Source organism: Muntiacus reevesi, chromosome 4 (genome assembly GCF_963930625.1).
Source record: "Muntiacus reevesi chromosome 4, mMunRee1.1, whole genome shotgun sequence".
Classification (NCBI taxonomy): Eukaryota; Metazoa; Chordata; class Mammalia; order Artiodactyla; family Cervidae; genus Muntiacus; species Muntiacus reevesi.
Genome location: NC_089252.1, coordinates 35,183,245 through 35,205,591, shown reverse-complemented (window position 1 = coordinate 35,205,591; position 22,347 = coordinate 35,183,245). Strand labels below are relative to the sequence as shown.

Genomic DNA, 22,347 nt, shown 5'->3' with positions numbered 1-22,347 from the left:
GAAGGACAGGGAAGCCTAACATGCTGCAGTCCATGGGGTTACAAAGAGTCGGACATGAGTGACTGAACAACAGGGAACTAGATCCCATGTGGGGAAGCTAAGATTCAGCATAGTCAAATAAATGAATACACGTTTTTTGAAAGAATCGAATAAATAAAGTTACAAATCAGGTAGGGTTAGATGAAGAGACGCATAGTGTGAGGTGTGGGAAAAGGGCACAGAGCTTCTCTGCTCTTTGGGTTTCTGCTCTCTCAAAACTCCTATGTGTTCATCAACACAGAAGCTCTCCAAGACTTTTGCATTTTTATGGAGGTTTCATATGTAGGCAGGATTGATTAAATAAATCTTTGGCCATTGGTGATGGGTCAACTTTCAACTCCTCTGCCATTCTTGGGAGATAGTGGAAGACTGAAAGTTTCAACCCTCTAATCCAGGTTGGTTTCATTGTCAACCAGCGCCGTCCTTAGAGGCTTTCCAAAAATCCCCTCATTAACATAAACACACTTGTAGTTGAAAGAGGCTCATTATAAATAACCAAAAACAGCTTTATTATTATTATCACTTAAGAAATTCCAAGGTTTGGGGGACTAAATGCCAGGAACAGTAGACAAAGATAAAACATATAAATTCTGTTCAGTCACTCAGTCATGTCTGACTCTCTGCAAGCCCATGGACTGTAGCACCCCAGGCTTCTCTTACCTGTCCTTCACCATCTCCCTGAGTTCGCTCAAACTCATGTCCATTGAGTTGGTGATGCAATCTAACCATCTCATCCTCTGTCGTCCTCTGCTTCTCCTGCCTTCAATCTTTCCCAGCATCAAGGCCTTTGATACTGGGAAAAATCACAAATTGCATATACATTTATACATTCTTCTGCAACTATTTTGGCTCAACATATTTATGAGATTCAATCATGTTAATGCATATAGCTGTATTTCATTCTTTTTTTTAAACTGCTATATAGCAATTCTTTTGTTGCTATATAGCAACAATTTTTCCATTCTCCTACCCATGGACATTTTAATTATCTCCAGGATTTGGGTTTCTTGTTTGCTTGTTTTTGCCTTTTTATTTATTTATTTTCAGTTTTTGCTTTCTTAAAATCAGGCTTCTGTAAATATTTGTGTGTGTATTCTGATATTCTTATGCAATGGATATATTGCACAGGGTACATGTCAAGTGTCAAAGAGAGTGTGTATGTTTACAAATTTACCTAATGACACCAGGTTATTTCTTAGCAGGGTAGAAGACTTACTACCGCTCCACTTCTTTGTCAACACTTAGGAGTATTTTTTACTTTAAAAAAATTGTCATTCTGGTGGATGTGAAATAGTGGTTCACTGTGGTTATAATTTGCAATTCCCTCCTTATAAGTGAGATTGAGCATCTTTCCATATGTTTACTGCCTAAGTATGTTTCTTCATCTGTGAAATGTCTGTTTATGCTTGGGGCTTCCTTTTCTATAGGTTTATTTTATTTATTTTTTTCCTATTGATTCTTAGGAGTTCTTTATATCATGGCTACTAACTTTCGGTTGGTTATATGTGTTATAATATCTTTCCTTAGTTTGTGGTTTGTACTTACTCTTTCTGTGATCTTTTAATGAACAGTAGTACTTATCTTAATGTAATTAAATTTGTCAACCATCTCCATTACAGTTAGTCTCTTTTTAAGAATTTCTGGGAATTCACTAGCTGTCCAGTGGTTAGGAGTCTGTGCTTTCACTGCAGGGGACAGGTTCTATCCCCCCAGTTGGGGAACTAAGATCCTACAAGCCAAATAGGAAAAGAAGAAGAAGAAGAAGAATTTCTCTATTACCAAGGTTTCCTCAAATTTTATTCTTCAAGTTTAAAATTTTTCCATTAAAAAATTTGAGTCTTTAATTCGTGTGGAGTTGATTTCTACCCATGATACTGGAAAGGGATCCATTTTCCAAATGAATAATTAAGTATCTGAGCATCATTTATTGAAGAGTAGTCCACCTTTTCCATGCTATAACTTGTGTAACTTTTATCACATACCAAGTTCCTGTAAATACATGCTTCTATTCTTGGATTTTCTTTTGTCCTTTTTTCCTTTTTGCTGCACTAAATAGCATGCAGGACCTTAGTTCCCTGACCAAGGATTGAACCCGGGCCCTCTGCATTGAAAGTGCAGAATCCTAACCTCTGGACCACCAGGGAATTTCCTGCGCTTGGATTTTCTAGTCTGTTCTGTTGGTTAATTTCTGCCCCCAGCCCTGCTATTATTGTACTGTCTTCATTTTCTAGTTCTCTTAAGTTTTGAGACCCTACTGCGTAAACCACCTCACTTTATGCTTTTTCAGGAGTGTCACGTAGTTGGTTCTTAAGTGTCACCGCAAGAATGATAACTTCCTCCTCTTCTTGCTCAGTGTTTTCTCACTTAAGAGACACTTCAGGTTGTGGTCAACTGCATTTCCATGGTAGTAAAGCCCTTGGCTCAATAAGGAACTGAGTACATTACAGGATTTTTAAATGGACTGGTATTGCTTATACCAAGCACTTAGTTGTGCTTAGAATGTTGCTGTTTGCCTCCACATCAAGTTCATTGAGAAATATCACGAACCCTTTTTCATTTTGTTTGTAATTACCCTGTGCATTCTGATTCAATTACAGCACTAATACCAGGTTCCTGAACAGCACAGAAGGATCCAATTTTCTAATCACTGACTGCTTAGATAAAAATTTCTCCTTCCTGGGTTTTCATGATTTTCACTCAACTGAACAAAATGGGAAAACACGTTTCTGCTGATTTTGCTTGTATATAAGCATGCATGGGACTTTCCAGGTGGCTCATAGGTAAAGAACCCACCTCTAATGCCAGAGATACAGGGGACACGGGTTCAGTCCCTGGGTTCGGAAGATCCCCTGGATTGGAAATGGCAACCCACTCCAGAATTCTTGGCTGGAGAATTGCATGGTCAGAGGAGCCTGGCAAGTTACGATCCACAGGCTGCAAACAGTCAGACACGACCGAGCGACTAACACGCATACAGAATGTCTGGTTGGAGATCAATGTGCTATGGAAAAGAGTTTCAAAGAATGTGGAGTCCCAGGGGCTGGAAGGTTACAATTTAATAGCGTGGTTAGAAGACATTTTCTGATAAGGTGACATTTGAGCAGAAAGCTGAGGGAAGTGAAGGAGCAAGTTGTAAGGATCTATTAGACAAATTGAGGGAAAAATAAGAACAAAGATCCTGAGTTCTGAGCATGAATGGCATTGTGACAGTAACCGAGGATGTGAACAGAGAGACAAATAGGGGAGAGAAGGAATACTGTAAAGAGCATCGTAGGTCACTGTCATAACTCTGGCTTTTGCGCTGAAGGTAATAAGACATATCGGAGGACTTCGAGCACAGGGGTGATAAGGTCTGATGTATTTTTATTTAATTTATTTGGATGGGGCTGTCTGACATATTTTTTTTTTTTGGTCTGACATATTTTTAATGCTTTTTATTGTGGTAAAAGTCACACAATATAAAGCATACTATTTCAACCATATTTCACTGTACAGTTCAGAGGCCTCAAGTACATTCACATTGTTGGACACCTCTCACCATCGTCCATCTGAATCATTCACTTTCCTAAACAGAAACTGTGTCCCCATCAAACACCAAGTCACCATTCCCCCTCCTCACACCTCACCTCCAGCCACTGGCATCTACCTGTGTTACCTTCTGACTCTATAAATTTGACTATTCTAGGTACCTTGCATAAGTACAATCAAACAGGATTTGAGATCTGATCATGGTGGCTCAGCGGTAAAGAATCCGCTTGCCCATTCAGGAGACTTGGTTTCAGTTGCTGGGTCAGGAAGATCCTCTGGGGAAGAAAATGACAACCCACTCCAGTATTCTTCCCTGGGAAATCCCATGGAGAGAGGAGCCTGGTGGGCCACAGTCCAGGGATTGCAAAAGAGTTGGACACGACTTACTGATTAAACAACAATATTTTTAAAGAGAAGTTCTTCGACTTCTAGGTTGAAAATAAACTGTAAGGGGCCAAATGTAGAAACCAACAGACCAGCCAGGAGGCTGAGTCAGTAATCCAGGCCAGAGATAATAACGGCTTGATCTATGCTGGTAAAGGTGGAGCTGAAGGGGGGTGGTCAGATTTTAGATAGATTTTGAAGATGAGGCTGAAAGACTTGCTAATGATTTGGACATGTGGCACGTGAAAAAGAGAAATGTCAAACTGGTTTCCCAAACGTGTGGCTCCCCAGGATGTGCAAGATATACCTGCATATTTTTGGCCACCCAAACTCTCTCTCGCTTCCTACGTTTGGAGAATTTCCCATCATATAAACCTAAGTGACAGACAGCACATCTCCAACAGAAGGTGTGACTCCAGCGGCAAACAACTTGTTCCAGTCTCCTAGGCCCCTGAGATGCACCCAGGTGACCAGTCAGACATTAAGGGGGCTCTCAGCATGTGGCGGCCACGGTACGGGCTGGAGTGCACTGTCAAGGGTGGGGCTTTTCTCATAAAACCAATTCATGACTCTAACTGTGTTCTGACCAAGTCGTTTTCAAGTAAGCTTTGCCAGTCTCCCAGCAAATTCAGTTTCCTAGTCAAAAACGCTGTTTCTGCTTTTATTTATTCTATGTTTTTATTTCTCATCCACACTGGGCAGCATGTGGGGGTCTTAATTTCCCCACCAGGAATTGAACTTGCATCCCCTGTATTGGAAGCACAGAGTCTTAGCCACTGGACCACCAGGGAAGTCCCCGTTCCTAATTTTAAAATAGCCAGAAATAGTTTCTTTTCCTTGTAAATAAAAACTTTAATTGGGGGACTTTCCTGGTGATCCAATGGTTAAGACTCCACACTCCCAATGTAGGGGACCTGGGTTCAATGTTCAGCCCCTGGGTGGAAACTAAGATTCTGCATGTCCCATGGTGTGGTTAAAATTTTAAATAAATTATATATATATATATATATATATATATATATATTAAGAAACCTCGATTGATACATTAGGGATTGATATTCTTACTATGAATGTTACATTAATAACTGCCTTTCATTGAGTGATTGAGGAAGTTATGCTAATTAATTCTGCTAGATAAGACTCTTTGTGACTTCATAGACTGTAGCCAGCAAGGCTCCTTTGTCCATGGAATTCTCCAGGCAAGAATACTGGAGTGGGTTGCCATTTCCTTCTCCAGGGGATCTTCCCGATCCAAGGATTGGACCCGGGTCTCCTGCATTGCAGGTGGACTCTTTACCATTTGAGCAACCAGGAATACTCCTATGTTAGAATTGAGGAAACTGAAACATAAAGGATAAACCACTTGCCAAAGGTCATATGGCTAGTAATTGACAGAGCTAGGACTTAAAGTCAAATTTATCTGTCTCCCAAGTTTGAACATTTATACATTACAGATAAGTTCATTTGGGGCTCATGTAATATTGTGAACTATCATTTTTCCACTAATTGAGTTCTCTGTATAACCTCTATGCATATTCACAAGTACTAAATTTCCTTGAAATCATCTAAAACTATAGAACATAGTGCTGAAATATTAAAATGTGTCATTCTTTTGAAAACGTATTATAGTCTGCCAAAGACCGTAAATCTAATTCAAAATAGATACTAATGTTTGTTAGTCTTGTTTGAATTCTGGGCAAATTTTTCTGAAAGTTTTAATTTTAATACATTTTGCTTTAATCAGTAAGAATCTAGAGGTAAAGTTCTATACTGATAAATACACTGAACTCTTCTTTAGACGGCACATATTATCACTGAGACATTATAGTACCAGGTTCGATGTTAAGAATGAAGACAAATTCAAAAGGACACACTTTTTTGGTGTTCCTTTAAATAAATTAACTAAAACGTGCATAGTTACCTAAAATACAAGGTGGTAGTTTTGAATATTGAAACTCACTGCTTAAAAAAAAATGTTGCTTACTAATAAGAGGAGTGACTAAAATAAATGAAACTGGATTGTTAGAAAAGAAACTTTCAGTTTGTGAGCCTCTGAGAAGCACTCAGAGGAGGAGCAGGTTATTATGAGCATTTTGTTTTAATGGGGCAGCATTAAGGGATGTGAAAACTGAGCCAAGAGTAAGAAAACTGGCTCTTAAGTGCCCACCCTACCCCCTTGCTAAGCTATGCAACTCAAGATGATTCCACCAATACTGAGCACAGAATTATTGAGACAGATGAGTAAAACAGACACATAAACATAGATAACCGTGATGCTTTATTAGAAGTGATCATTCATTTATTCACTAATCCATGCAGCATTTGTTGCCCATCACATACTTATTGTGTGTCAGGTACTAGGGCTTCAAAAATGCATGAGAAAAAGCCCCCAGCCCCCAACCGCCCCCACCTCCTTCCTCCCGAGGAGCCAGTGGCCCAGGAAATAAGTGTCCTGTGGCGAGGGACGCTGACATCGCATTCCTCCCTTCCATAGACTCCCGCGGTCCTTCCCAGCTCTTCCTTTCCCTACCAACTACCCTCCACATCCTTAGTTTAACTCAGTGGATTCAGTTTACACCTTATCTCCCAAGGAAGACTTCCCAGCCTGGGGTTGAGGGGTGTTGTTGCTCTCTTCCCCACACCTCCTGGACCCAAATGATCTTTAGACACTTCAAGCACTGAAAATATGGTTGTTTCCTGCTTTGTGGATAAAAATACATACACCGTAAAGCAATAAAATGAGGAAAACTACATATAATTAATCTGCTCTTCCAGATATTCTAAATCTTAGAAAGTCTAATGCAATTTATCATTAAATTGGATGTGTCTGACCTGAGTACAGATCATCATTTGCAAACACATTCACGGGGCTCAATGATTTTCTGAGATCCATCATGGTTCCCAGATGATACTAAAATACTGTTTATTCTTAAATTAAGAAACGAGTCAAATACCTAATGACCTGGACTCACCTGAAGATTCTGTCCTCTATCAGGAAGACAATGGGAGTAAGGAGCTATTGAAGGTTTTTAACCTCAGATGGGGCGTGCTTCCATTTACACTTCAGAAAGTTCTCTCTAGCTATAGTATCTGGGGGTTCCCAGCCTCCTCCAACTGCATGGGGCATGGGTTTGATCCCTGGTCGGGAAACTAAGATCCTTGCATGCCTCATTGAGCGACTAAACAACAAGAGAAGCAAACAAACAAACAGAAGAACACAAAAATGGGCAGAAAAATCTTTCTCTAACAATGAATAGTTCCCTGAACATATCTGCATTATTTCAAATGTAGTCCCCAAACAAAGCCCAGGGAGAAAAGCACGTTTCCCTATGGACAGTTTCTATTTTCTATCTAGGTTTCACTTTCCTGAAAGAGATCTAAGCTTTTTCCTGAAAGCTGAATGCTACTCATCCTCCCCCCTACAGGGCACTTGACTTGTTAGAGAGTTAGAACATAGCATCCCCACTAGGGGCTTCCAGGAAACCTGACTACAATGCAGGAGACACAGGCAGATGTGGGTTCGATCCACAGGTTGGGAAGATCCCCTGAAGGAGGGCATGGCAACCCACTCCAGTATTCTTGCCTGGAGAATCCTGCGGACAGAGGAGCCTGGTGGGCTATATAGCCCATGGAGTTGCAAAGAGTGGGACACAACTGAAGCGACTTAGCGTGCACGCACATCCCCACTAGAGATACATTAATGTTATAGCAAGTAGCTCATTTTCTTTTATGTAACCATATAAATTATGAAAAACTAGGACGACTTGTACTTTTCACATGCCTCAAGTCTGGTTTTTTTTTAAGTTGTAAACACTATCATCGATAGCTTAATTCAAATTGACCTTTGTCCAGCCCAGCCAGTTGTTCTTTACAGACCTTCCTCCAGCTTGAGATGAACATTACTCCTGTAATTGACCCACTGCTGCCCCATGGGACTCAGCTCCTAATGCTTCTGAAATGTGATCCAGAGAAGAAATATTCTCCAAAGCAATCAGTAAGTTTGAAGAAATGAAACTGCTTGAATCACACTGGATTCATTGCACGAAGAGATCCAAGCACTCCCATTCCCAATCACACACAGACAAAGTGTGAATTTTTTCAGGAAAGTTTAGTGGGAACAAACTACACAAAAATACACAAAAGATGCTCTCAGTTTTCATGTTTTTGTTCTTCAGTTTTAGAGTAGATGTTTCCTGCTTCCTCAGCTGTTGGGTGTGTCCCTCCTGTTCCTGTGTTCTAAAGCTTAAAAAAAAAGGCTTCTCAAAAAAGAAGAAAGAAGTCGAGCAGAATCACAAGTATACACACACACGCGTGCATGCACACACATTCACATGCATATGTACCCACAGAGTCCCCTGAACGTTAATGACTTTCAGATTCACAGTCTATCAACCCTTTCCTTTTTCCAGAACGTGTTTACCTTTCATTGCAAAGGTAAGCCTTTCCAACCCTTGTTGCCTTTGCAGAACAAAGGGAAGTTTATACCAAGTAATGTGTTGTCTTCCACTTTGCTAACTTTAGAGAGAAACTACTCCCAACTAAAAGCCAAATTCCTTAAGGTATTCCAGCACAGAGCCAACTACAACAGGTAGGGAGAAATACAGTACATGCTTAACATAATGCTGTTCTTGCCCTGTGAGCCTAAGTCTTCTCACGGAGTAGGATCCCCATGGAAGTGCAGGAAAGAGTTTTTGGGTGTTCTAGGTGAGGTTCATCTCAGGTATTCCAATAACTGCGGAGTGGCCTCCTTCCTTCACATAAGCTAAACTCCCCAATTTCCTCTGCTCAGGTGAATTTTTCCTCGAGTTATCTTCTGGAAATCCATGGTCTTCTAGTCGGCCAAATTACCTTCTCCAACCTTCAACCTCTAACCCACTTAGGACCTGATTAAGTGCAAAGGCACTCTGCTATTAGTCAGACTGTGTTAGACAATGTTTTGAACAGGACACAGTCAGGCCAACATGACAATGTCTTGCTGACTTTGACAGTGTCTCGAACCAAACACACTTGAGGCTATACTGGGGTTGGAAAAATGACTAACAAGCCATCCTTTCTCAGAATTGACCGGCACAAGCGCGCACACCCTGCTCTGTCTTACTGAGACATCCCATGAGTAGTTCTTTTGCACACCAGGGAGTTAAATAAAGTCAACCTTTTCCTAGAGGTGTGGCTTGTTGATCTTTTCTTTGGTTGGTGGGCTTTACCTGGCTTTGGCTGGCTCTGGTAACTTCTTCAACTGAGCGCTGCTCCATAGAACTGGGGTCACCTGACTCTCTCTCTTCCTAGAAGTCAAATTTTCCTATTCACTCAATACATGTGCTTGCTAAACTGCTCAGTCATGTCTGACTCTTTCTGATCCTATGAACTCTAGCCCACTAGGCTCCTCTGTCCATGGGATTCTCTAGGCAATACTGGAGTGGGTTGCCATTTCCTACTCCAGGGTATCTTCCCAACTCAGGGATCGAACCCTTGTCTCTTATGTCTCCTGCATTAGCAGACAAGTTCTTTACTACTAATGCCACCTGGGAAACCCATTTACTTGATGGAACTTCTCAAGTTCCCTTTCTCTGCACTAATCTTTAGCTGCAGCATGTGGAATCTAGTTTCCTGACCAGGGATTGAACCCAGGCCTCTTGCATTGGGAGTGCTGAGTCTTAGCCACTGGACCAGCAGGGAAGTTCCTCCCCTAGAGATTGAGGGCACCCACAAAGGGGGATTTGGGGTTTGCTGCCTTCAGTATCCACTCCTTGCTCACTACCTTCCATCTGAGGTTTCCTGTTCACTGTGTTAAAGCCACTTCAGCCTCACTCCTTTCTCCACTGGCCCGATTCAATTCCAAAGCTTTCCTTGCTCGTCTCAGAATGGATAGTTTCAAATGATCAGCTATTTCACCTCTCCAAATCACTCTTCCAAGAAGTGAGTCATGAGGGTGTAAGTAGACCAACACATCTGGGTTTCCCTTTCAGGATCCAAATAACTTGAACATTGACTCTTCCTCCCCCAAGGTGCCTGGAAAAGCAACTCTCTCAAAGAGACCTAACCTTCTCTCCCCTACTCCAAAGTGGTTTCATACCTGGGATTGAACCCGGGTTCCCTGCATTGTGAGTGTGGAGTCTTAGTCATTAGACCATCGGGGAAGTCCCTCCCCTACACACTGAGAGTTTTACTTCCATTCCGTTTCTCTCCCCTCATGCCGGTGGAGTTTTGCCTTCTCTACTCTCATGAGCAAGGGACCTTCCCTTAAGAGCCTGGACAACTCCCTTATTCTCTGATTTGTAAAGACTGATGCTCTTTCTACTTCTGATGTTGAAAGATAAGCAGGGAGTAATTTTTCCCTCTAATGACATTGCTCTGTCTTCTTGTAGACCTAATACTGAAAGACTTTCCTAAGACGGACCCATTTCTGCCAGTAGAAGACTAGCTTCTTGAGCACAGACATCTTTCTCCTTTCTTAGGAAATGGAAAGCCTGCCAGTGGAGAGCAGTTCATTACCCCACCCTCCACCACAGTGGCACCGTCACCTCCCTTTTGTGGGCAAACCACTGGATACCTTCCCTCTTTGTATCTCAACCCACACTCGTCTGGTGGGTAGAATCTCTTCAGAGCTGATAATCGTCCTCTCAGTTGGAGATTGGAAGGTCTGCAAGGGATAAAATATCCCTCTATCATCACCTACTTTTAAAAAAAATGTGGAATTGTTTTTTAAAAAATATTTATTTTTACTTATTTATGTTGGCTGTGCCAGGTCTTAGGTGCAGCATGAGAACTCTATGCTGAGGCATGTGGGATCTAGTTCCTTGACTGGGAATCAAACCCGGGCCCCCTGCATTGGAAGCGAGGAGTCTTAGCCACTGGACCTCCAGCACTATGATCACCCTCTTACAGATGATTGGCGGAGAGTGTCTCCCACTTGTTCAGTTGCTTGACATTAGCCACTTACCATTCCCAACTTGACCTCATGCACCTTGCCCCGCCACACCACACCCTTGCTAAGTACACATGCCCTTGGCAACTTCACTGGCCTATAATCCCCTTAAGTTTCAGTTCCTTTTTTGAGAGTCTTGTTACATTCGTACAATCACTCAGCTTCTCGGAGAATAAACTGACTTCCCGACTACCTTATTAAATTGCTTCACAAGCTCCTGTACCCTTTTTATTGCTTTCATGTTGTTCCCTTGGGACACCTCTCTGTCTCCTACTAAATGGTTTAAACCCCAAGTGACACCATACAGAGACAAATCTAATGAATGTCCATGGAAGGCAGGTGGTATAATAGTTCAGAGCTGAGGTTCGGCCATCATAATGCCTCAATTCTGTTTCACCATTTACTGATGAATTTTACCACTAACTATTGAGAACTCGGCAAAATCACTTCACCTTTCTTTTTCTCAGTTTGTGAGAGATCAATTACATAAAAATAAGTGAATTATGGAGACCTTAGTAATACGATTGTCAATTGTATAATATAAAATTATATATAACATAATTGATAAGGTAGATCTGATTGATGATACATTAATAGTGCATAATACATCTGAAAAAAGAAAATGCCCTTTCCTTTCAATTGCTTGTGAACATTGACAAAAACTACGAGGCCAGAAAGAAAAACCTCAGTAAAGTGCAAACACTGAATAGTAGAGATAGTATTCTCTGATCACGGTGCAATATAACTAGAAGTGAATAAAAGTGAGGGGGCAAAGCTCCTTTTATGTGGAAATGTCAAACTATGTTAAACAATTCTTTGAACAAAGAGAAACCACCAACTGAAACTGTAGATGATGAAGGCACAGGATCATGAGAACCTGGGGGGGGGGCTTGCTGCAGCCATCCCGCTTGTGGGCTCCCGCACTCAGCCTCCGAGGGTCACAAGGCAGGGAGACATGGATGTGCTTGTCGTCGACTGTGGCTTTGACATGTGCAAAACTGGCTTTGCTGAAGATAATACCCCTAGCTGTGTTCCCATTCATCGTCTGGTGCCCCAACACCAAGACTGGTGGGTATGGAGCAGAAGGACAGCTACGTGGAGGGCAAGATCCAAGGAAGGCTCAGTGTCCAGACCCCGGAGTGCCCCATGGAGCAGGGCATCATCACCCATCCTGATGACGTGGGGAAGATCTGGCAGTACCATACCTCCTACAAGGAAAATGTGTCCCTTAGAAATGGGAGCTTAAGCCTTGCAGTTCAGGGCTTGAGATGAGCACAATCCCCAGTTGGTGACTGGGAGGGACGACCACTCGAGAAACACTGGCTTCTACCCCTTGATTCCCACTCCCATGAAGCCTTCCTACTGGCTCCACACAGAACTCTCTGACTTAATAAAGATGTTGCATCTTTTTTTTTTTTGGCCAGGTCAAATCGCTTGTAGGATCTTAGTTCCCCAACTAGGGATCGTATCTCAGTCACCACAGTGAAATAAATCTCAGAGTCCTAATCACTGGACCACTGGAGAATTCCCATAAATATGTGGTATGTTAAAGGTTGCGGACTTATCGCATCAGATTGCTTCCTCTAAACTGGCATTTCAGTTGCATGTTTAGAAGAATAGTCCCTTGGAGGGACTTCCCTCCTGGTCCACTGGCTAAGACTCCCTTACTCCCAATGCAAGGGGCCCAGGTTTGATCCCTCGTCAAGGAACTAGATCCCACAAGTCTGAAGTAAAGAGTTCACATGCTGCAACTGAAAGCTGGGTGCAGTCAAAAAAGAAAGAAAGGAAGAAAAAAAAAAAAAAAGAAAGAAAGAAAGAAAGGAAAAGAATAGTCCCCTGGATAATCCAGTCCAAAACAGACCAGTGTATTCTGTGGTCACGAGTTCAATTCTCCATTTCTTTCATTGATCAGATGTTATGTGTGTGGAACTCTGCACGGGTGAGTCAAGCATTCCTAAAGCCCCAGACGGGGCTGCAAGTTGAGGCTACGTGGGCAGGAAAGGCAAACTCTCCCTCAGAATAGGTTTCTATTCTGGTCAAGATGAATTGCTGCCCTTCCAGGACAGACAGGGCCTCGTGTGGTCAATTTGCCACCTAGTGGCCAGTTGGCCTCCTCTAGTGATAGTGCTAGAAAAGGCCTCAGAAGGAGTCGACCATGACTGAGCGACTGAACAATAACGAGCCACAGTGCTGTGCCGGGGCGTAGTGTCGGTCTCTGCGGCTGACAAGACGGACATTCAGAAGGAGCGGTAGCCAGATTAGTCTTGGTAAGTGGGAGTCTTTGCTTCTGGACCTACATGGAACTTCGGTCTTCTCTTTTGCCCCTAGGATCACCATCTCTCTTAACCAGCTCCACAGCATCTTCAAATTAAGCCGCCTTGACTGCTTTCCTGACTTTCTCTGCACTGTGGGCAGCCTCCTGCCTTTGTTACTTGGAGCTCCATTACCCCCGTGGATGTTCATGAGCTCCTTGTCTGCCCCCTCACTGTCATGCCAGCCTCAGAGGAGCCAGCACTGAACTCCCCAGGGATGCAGCTAGCCCTGCCAGCAGGGCGGTCCCTATGGACGCCACGGATGGGGTGTCCTTGGGGTCCTGCTGTGGAACACAGGGGGCCCGTCTGGCTTCAGATTATGTATTCCAGCGAGCTCACTTTCCTCGACTTTCCTGTTGTTCAGTTGGTAAGTCGTGTCTGGCTCTTAATGACCTCACGGACTTCCGGATCCTCTGTCCGTGGAATTCTCCAGGCAAGAATACTGGAGTGGGTTGCCATTTTCTTCTCCAGGGGATCTTCCCAATCCAGGGATTGACCCCATGTCTCCTGCATTGGAAGGTTGGTTCTTCACCACTGAGACACAAGGGAAGACTTTTCTATTTCTTCCTATACTCTCTGTCAGAGCAACCTAGGCACTCCCCCTTTGCTGAGAAAAAGCCATTGTCTTATTCAGCCTCCTGAGTGGTGAGTTCATCCCATCCCCTGGGGTCCTTTCCAGGGGGTTAAATCCACATTCTTAAAAAGTCGCCTTAGGCCAATGAATTCTTGAATATTTGACCTGTGTTCTGGCTCCCATAATCAAGCATGTGTGTGGTGTTGGATTGGAACTGGAGCTATCGGTGTGAACTCATGGTTTTTAATATATTGATACAGATATAGATATATGTATATGTATAGATATATAGATATATAGATAGATGTCTTTATGTATATAAATACTTACATTTTCTACTTCTGTACTTGGAAATGACCCAAATGTATTGGCACCTTAGGTACAATCAACACACACAGTGTTAGTTTTGGTTTCCAAATATTATTGTCCACTAACACACACTTGGCATCCTCGGAGAATGGCTGATTGCAGGGTAGGCAAGGAAAGTATAGAACAGACCTGGAACATTTTCTTGTGCCAGAAAGCAAGGAAATGCTCAAAGTGTGTTGGAGAAATTTCAAAAAAGGACAAGGAACCCGCCTGCAGGGACTCCCACTGGTCAAGTCTGAGAGTTCCATGTAGGTCCAGAAGCAAAGACTCCCACCTACCAAGACTGATCTGGCTACGCTCCCTCTGAATGTCCATTTTGTTCATTTTAAACATCAAAATAAATGATGATAGTTACAGATTACAACTCACTGATTAAGAATCCATGGATTCATACTGATTTAAATAAATAAAGAGAGGAGAAGGCAAAGTTCTTTCTTACAGTAGGATGTCAACTAATTAGTGTAGAAGTAAGTAATAGAATTAGAAATGTAAACATTACTTTTTGGCATTTTTAAATTTCTAGAACTAGAAATTTTAAAAATTGCTTAATTACAGCATGGTGTCTATAGTTTATAAAACTATATCATACATTTAAAAGCTTCTAAAAAAGTAGGTATTAAAAGTTCTCATCACAGAAAAAAATTGTAACTACTTCTGGTGATGGATGTTTAACTAGACTCATTGTGATGGTCATTTTGCAATACATATAAATGTCGAATTGTTATGTTGCACACTTTAAACTATGTGCCAAATATATCTCAATTAAAACATCAATCTTTGGCAACACAGTAATGATTCATTCAGGGTACACTGATGTTGAATCTATTAAGTGAAAGCTTGATGACAAACATTGTATTTATATAGCTCAATTCCAGGAGATAGTGAAGGACAGGGAAGTCTGGTGTGCTACAGTCCACGGGGTTGCGAAGAGTCAGACATGGCTGAGCAGCCACAGAACGTACCCTCCCCCTTTTTTTGTCTTTTTGCTGCACTACATGACATGTGGGATCTCAGTTCCCAGACTAGGGATCGAACTAACATCCCTTGCATTGAAAGTGCAGAGTCTTAACAACTAGACCACCAGGAAAGTTCCTCCTCCCTAATTCTTAATTACAGGGAAAGAGTAATCTTGCAGATACCATCCAAACCAAGTGACTAAAGTTAACATTCAGTTCAATTTAGTTCAGTTGCTCAGTCATGTCCAACTCTGTGACACCATGGACTGCAGCATGCCAGGCTTCCCTGTCCGTCACCAACTCCCGGAACTTGCTCAAATTTATGTCAATCGAGTTGGTGATGCCATCCAACTCAGGCCATCTCATCCTCTGTTGTCCCTTTCTCCTTCTGTCTTCAGTCTTTCCCAGCATCAGGGTCTTTTCCAATGAGTCAGTTCTTCGCATCAGGTGGCCACAGTATTGGAGTTTCAGCTTCAGCATCCGTCCTTCCAATGAATATTCAGGACTGGTTTCCTTTAGGACGGATTGGTTGGATCTCCTTGCAGTCCAAGGGACTCTCAAGCATCTTCTCCCACACCACAGCTCAGATGCATCAATTCTTCGGCATTCAGCTTTCTTTATGGTCCAGCTTTCACATCCATACATGACTACTGGAAAAACCATAGCCTTGACTAGACGGACCTTTGTTGACAAAGTAATGTCTCTGCTTTTTATTTATTTATTTTTTATGTCTCTGCTTTTTAATATGCTGTCTAGGTTGGTCATACCTTTTCTTCAAAGGAGCAAGTGTCTTTTAATTTTATGGCTGCAGTCACCATCTGCGGTGATTTTTGGAGTCTCCAAAAATAAAATCTGTCACTGTTTCCATTGTTTCCCCATCTATTTGCCATGAAGCGATGGGACCAGATGCCATGATCTTAATTTTCTGAATGTTGAGCTTTAGGCCAACTTTTTCACTCTCCTCTTTCACTTTCCTCAAGAGGTTCTTCCGTTCCTCTTTACTTTCTGCCATAAGGGAAGTGTCATCTGCATATCTGAGGTTATTAATATTTTTCCTGGCAATCTTGATTCCAGCTTCTGCTTCATCCAGCCTGGCATTTTGGATGATGTACTCTGCATATAAGTTAAATAAGCAGGATGACAATATACAACCTTGACATACTCCTTTCTCTATTTGGAACCAGTCTGTTGTTCCATGTCCAGTTCTAACTGTTGCTTCTTGACCTGCATACAGGTTTCTCAAGAGGCAGGTCAGGTGGTTTGGTAAGCCCATCTCTTTCAGAATTTTCCACCATTTGTTGTGATCTACACAATCAAAGGCTTTTGCGTAATCAATAAAATAGGAGATGTTTTTGTGGAATTCTCTTGCTTTTTTTGATGATCCAATGGATATTGGCAATTTAATCTCTGGTTCCTCTGCCTTTTTAAAATCCAGCTTGACCATCTGGGAGTTCACAGTTCATGTACTGTTGAAGTCTGGCTTGGAGAATTTTGAGCATTACTTTGTTAGTGTGTGAGATGAGTGCAATGGTGCAGTAGTCTGAGCATTCTATGCCACTGCTGTTCTTGGGGACTGGAATGAAAACTGGCCTTTTCCAGTCCTGTGGCCACTGCTGAGTTTTCCAAATGTGCTGGCATATTGAGTGCAGCACTTTCACAGCATCATCTTCTAGGATTTGAAATAGCTCAGCTGGAATTCCATCACCTCCACTAGCTTTGTTTGTAGTGATGCTTCCTAAGGCCCACTTGACTTCACATTCCAGGATGTCTGGCTCTAGGTGAGTGATCACACCATCCACGGTTATCTGGGTCATGAAGATCTTTTTTGTATAGTTCTTCTGTGTATTCTTGCCACCTCTTCTTAATATCTTCTGCTTCTGTTAGGTCCATACCATTTCTGTCCTTTATTGAGCCCATCTTTGCATGAAATGTTCCCTTGGTATCTCTAATTTTCTTGAAGAGACTTCTAGTCTTTCCCATTCTATTGTTTTCCTCTATTTCTTTGCATTGATCACTGAAGAAGGTTTCATCTCTCCTTGCTAGTCTTTGGAATTCAGCATTCAAATGGGTAAATCCTTTTCTCCTTTGCCTTTCACTTCTCTTCTTTCCTCAGCTATTTGTAAGGCCTCCTCAGACAACCTTTTTGCCTTTTTGCGTTTCTTTTTCTTGGGGATGGTCTTGATCACTGCCTCCTGTACAATGTCATGAACCTCTGCCCATAGTTCTTCAGGCATTAATCAGTTAATATTAATGGAACCATAAACATCATGTACCTTTTGAAGCAGTGTACTGAGAAGAATGTGACATCAGTTCTGTCATATCCTTCAAGGTCTATATATCCTATATAATCACAGGACCATGTTAAGAAAAAAGTGAACAACAGTCTAAATCACTGGAGTCTTCAAAAATGTCAAGGTCATGAAAATCAAAGACAGAATGAGGAACTCTTTCAGTGTAAAAGAGATTCAATAGATCAGGCAACTATTAATAAATGAAATATGTGATTCTGAATTGCATCTTAGAACAGGAGAAAAAGTCCTAAATAAAGGACATTATTGTGACAACTGGAAAAATTTGAGTAAGTTCTGTAGATCAGGTAATAACATATCAATATTAATTTCCTGATTTTGAAATTGCCTTGTGGTTATATAAGAGCTTGTCATTGGTTTTAGGAAATATGCACTGAAACATTAGAGGTAAAGGAGTATCATGTCTGCAACTTACAAGAGAGTCAAGATAGAGAACTAGCTATATAAATAAATAAGTAAATAGGGAGGGCAGGGGGAGAGAATGATAAATAAATGTAGTAAAATATTAGCTATGGTATTTGTGTGAATGGGATTATTTGTATGTATGCATCTTACAACTTTTAAAAAGTCAAATTATTTCAAAATTAAAAAAGAAAATAATTTTCTGCCAGTTAAATCGACTGTGTTCTGTTCCCCATGGGGGCCTGGTGTGCAACGGGGGCAGACAGCAGCCTTCTCGGTAGTGTATGCCACCTGTTACCTGTACAGGTTGTCCTGAGGGAACTTGGAGATAGCCCTTTCCAGTGGACAGTCACAACTGGCATGCTGGTCCCAGTCTAGGCTCCAGACAGGTATGTGTGTTGCCTTTGGAAAGACCCAGGGTGAAGTGGCCAGGGTCCATACCAGCCAGGTCATAATGTCCATCCACACCAACCTGCAGAGCGAGAAGCGTGTGACTGAGGCCCTCCGCAGGGCCAAGTTCAAGTTCCTTGGCCGCCAGAAGATCCGCATCTCCAAGAAGTGGGGATTTACTAAGGTTCGTGTGGATGAATTTGAAAATGTGTCAGAAAAGCAGCTCATCCTGGATGGCTATGGGGTCAAGTAATCACTAATCGTGGCTCCTGGACAAATGGTGGGCCTTTACTCATGAGACCCTTGGTACTGTTCCTGCCTTACTCAAGCCCACTAATAAATCCTAGTTTCCTGTCCAAACAAAAAAAAAAAAAAGGAAGAAAGAAAAGAAAAAATACTCCTATAGAGGAAAGGCTTAAAATAGTAGTATCAAAAGCAAGGTAAAATAACAAAGATCAAAACAATTGGGGAAAGACTGACTTTATCAAACGCAGGATCAAATATAAGATATATAATAATAAAAAGACAACCAATGTCACTGAGTGGAACTGGAAACGATGACTACCCAACTGTTCTGTGACAAAAAACGTCGAAACTGGAGGAAGTTACACAAAGGCAGATTTTGGCCCAATATGAGATGGAGCTTTATGGCAAGCAGTGATGCTCAGTCATTAAATGCTTCAAAGGAATGAACCATTTGGAAGCAGTCTTATCATCACACTAACCAGATGAGGGCCAGGTAACCATCTACAGAAATGTTATGGGAGGGGTTCCTCATTGACTTGTATATCTAAAGCCTTTTCTGACTCCAGGATTCTTGGAACTTGTAACTGGAACAATATCTATTGTACTGTAATCATGTTAGTTCTGGAGAGAAGTGTGCCCCTAGGAATTCAGAAGAAAGCATGTAGAGTGAGGTAAAAAGTGTTAAGTGAAAACTGAAAGTACAGGGATCATTTCTGTCTCCTGAGCATGTTCCAAATTGTGCTGAGGTAATCATTTTGATTAAACTTAGGGCAATTTTATTGTCATTCCTAGAGTTTCTATTAAATAGTGTGACATTATGGATAATATTTAACTAGTGGTGACTTTCTCTTTTAAAAAAAGCAGTGCATCTCAAATTTTAATGTACATATGAACAACTTAGTGGTCTTTTAAAAATGCACACTTGAATTCAGATTTTGGCTTAGTAGTCAAAAGTATAAAATTTCTAGAAAAAACATAGGTGTAAATCACAGTGGTATTGGCAAAGATTTCTTGGGCTTGGCAAAGATTCCTTAAATCTTACTACATGATATGCAGAAAGTAGTTTATATAAAGCAATACATTTGTCCTCATCAAAATTTAAAACTTTTGTGCGGGTTTCCCTGGTGGCTCAGTGGTAAAGAATCTGCCTGCCAATGTAGGAGACACAGGTTTGATTTCTGGTCTGGGAATACCCCACATACTGCAGAGCCACTAAGCCTTTGTGCCACGGCCACTGAGCCTGTGCTCTAGAACCTGGGAGTCACAACCACTGAGTCCACACAACAACTACTGAAGTCCGTCTGCCCTAGAGCCCGTGTTCTGCAACAAGAGAAGCCACCGTAATAAGAAGCCTGTGTAGCAGAACTGCAACTAGAGAGTAGATCCCATTTGCTGTAACTAGAGAAAAGCCCAAGTAGCAGTGAAGTATAGATCCCCCCAAAAAATATAAATATGAGACTAGATTGGGAACTTTAAAAAAAAAGCCCATTAAAAAAATAGGGCTTCCCTGGTGACTCAGATAATAAAGAACCCGCCTGCAATGCAGGAAACCTGGGTTCAGTCCCTGGGCTGGGAAGATCCCCTGGAGGAAGGCAGTAATCTTGCCTGGAGAATATCCATGGACAGAGGGGCCTGGCAGGCTACACATGTGATCGAAAAGAGTTGGACACAACTGAGTGACTAAGCACATTAAGAAAATGAGAAGGCAAATCACAGACTGGGAGAATACATATACATAACACATATGAGAAGATATTTAACACCTTTGCTCATTAGGGAACTGCAAATTAATATCATAATAGATAGAACCACATACCCTTAGGATGGCTAAATTAAAACCATACAACTGTAAGGATGTAAGCAGCTCATACACTGCAGGTAGGAACCACGTTAGGAAACATTTTCTAAGTTTCACAAAAGTTAAATATGCACCTGCCACATATGAACTAGCCATTCTACTCCTACGTGTTTACCCAAGTGAAATGAAACGATATGCCCATACAAATATCTGTACATGAAAGCTCATAATTATTTATAAAATAGCCCCAAACTATAAACAATCCAAATGTCCATCAACAGGTAAATAAATAAACAAACTCAATATATACATACAATGGAACACTACTCATCAATGAAAAGGTATGAACTATTGCAACACGGACCTCACAGCTTTATAAAAGAAACAAAATGTACATACCATATGGTTCTATTTATAGAAAATGTAAACTAAAGTAACAGAAAGCAGATCAGTGCTTGCCTGAGGATTCATGTCAGGCAGGTGTCAGGTAGCGGCAAGAGGAAGGACTGAAAAGGGCCAGGAGGAAATTTTAGCAGTGATTGATATACTCATTAGCTTGTGAGGATGATTTTACAGGAGGATATATATATATGCCAGAACTTAAGAAAAGTTCAAATACGTAAGTCTGTGTCAACACATTGCAAAAAGTGCAGGTTCTGATTTAATAGGTTTGGGGTGGGGCCAACAGTCTGCATTTTTAACGAGCTCCCCAGTGATGTGGGTGCCGTTACCATACTATATTCTGAGTGGCACAGCCCTGAGTATGTATTTTGTCGTATATATATATACCATCTGAGTACACAGTAGATTCGTATGGCTGGTACCACACTGGTTAGTGAAGACAGAACATTTCCATCATTGAATAAAGTTCTATTAGATGTCAGAGTCAAGAGTCTTGAATACATTGGTAACCATTAATCTTGCCATACCTATTAATTATCTCCCAGTGATGACCTGTCTTTGATCGGACACTCCGGGCTGAATGCCCCCTCCCTGCCCTTCCTAAGACATTCCATTCTGTGTATGTGTGAGTTTAGTTGCTAAGTGGAGTTCAACTCTTTCCAACCCCATGGACTATGGCGCACCAGCCTCCTCTGCTCATGGGATTTCCCAGCCAATGATACTGAAATGGCTTGCCATTTCTTCCTCCAGGGGACCTTCCCGACCGAGGAATTGAACTTGTGTCTCCTGCATTGCAGGTAGATTCTTTACCTGCTGAGCCTCATGCTGTATACTGCTTATGCTTCATTTAATCATGCTTTTCACTCTGATGTGCATTAGAGTTGGAATAAAAAGAATGGAGTGTTCAACTGGAGGTGAATGCGAGTTCAAGGAGAGTCCCAACAATTTAGGCCTGTCAGAGCAGCTTCTTTTTCCGACCTGACTCCCTCCCCGTCCAGAACATTCATATTTCAGGGCTCCTGTGGTCAGGATTGAGTGCAGGTTTAAGAAGCTGAGGGGGGCTTCTGCCACTAAGAGGCATGGCCTGAGGTAAATCAGAACTTCTGTAGGAATACGTTTTCATCTCTAAAATGAGAGGGGTTGAACGAGATTATTTCCACTGATTCTCACATTCCACATCCTTCAGCTTTGAAAAATTCAGAGTGAAGATAGCATGGATCCAGATATTTAGTTTCTCAGCTCCGGATACAGTGGGTGTGAGCATGTGTCCAGAGTGATTAGGAAAGGTTTTCAGTCGGTCGGTCAGTGCCAACCTGTGTAGTTCTGCCCAGGGGCTGGCAAACTTTTTGTAAAGGGGTGGATAGTACACATTTTTGGCTTTTCAGGCCATCTGATCTGTTACACACAATAAATTCTGCTCTTTTTTCTTTTTGGCTACTGTGTGGCATATAGGAGCCTAGTTTCCTGACCAGGGATTGAACCTGTGCCCCCAGGATTGGAAGCACAGAGTCCCAGCTACTGGACCACCAGGGAAATCCCTAAACTTTTGTAGGGGGAAAGCAGTCACAGATGACTTGTCAATGAATGGGTGTGATTAGATTTGCCCTAATTAGCTTGCTGATTCCTGTTTAATTATACTTTAAAATTCTTATACTCAAGATACTTATTTTTCTAACCATGTCAAGTTAGGCAGAGAAATCAGGGGAAAAACAC

General features: G+C 41.8%; 2 non-coding genes across 2 annotated transcripts; one reads left to right on the top strand and one right to left on the bottom strand.

Moving 5' to 3' along the window:
• Positions 1-2,110: 2,110 nt before the first annotated feature.
• Positions 2,111-2,183, bottom strand: TRNAE-UUC (transfer RNA glutamic acid (anticodon UUC)). The gene has a single exon. It is a non-coding gene; the product is annotated as a tRNA-Glu (tRNA).
• A 15,814-nt stretch (positions 2,184-17,997) lies between these two features.
• On the top strand, positions 17,998-18,132 carry LOC136168096 (small nucleolar RNA SNORA70). The gene has a single exon (XR_010663249.1). It is a non-coding gene; the product is annotated as a small nucleolar RNA SNORA70 (small nucleolar RNA).
• Positions 18,133-22,347: the final 4,215 nt, after the last annotated feature.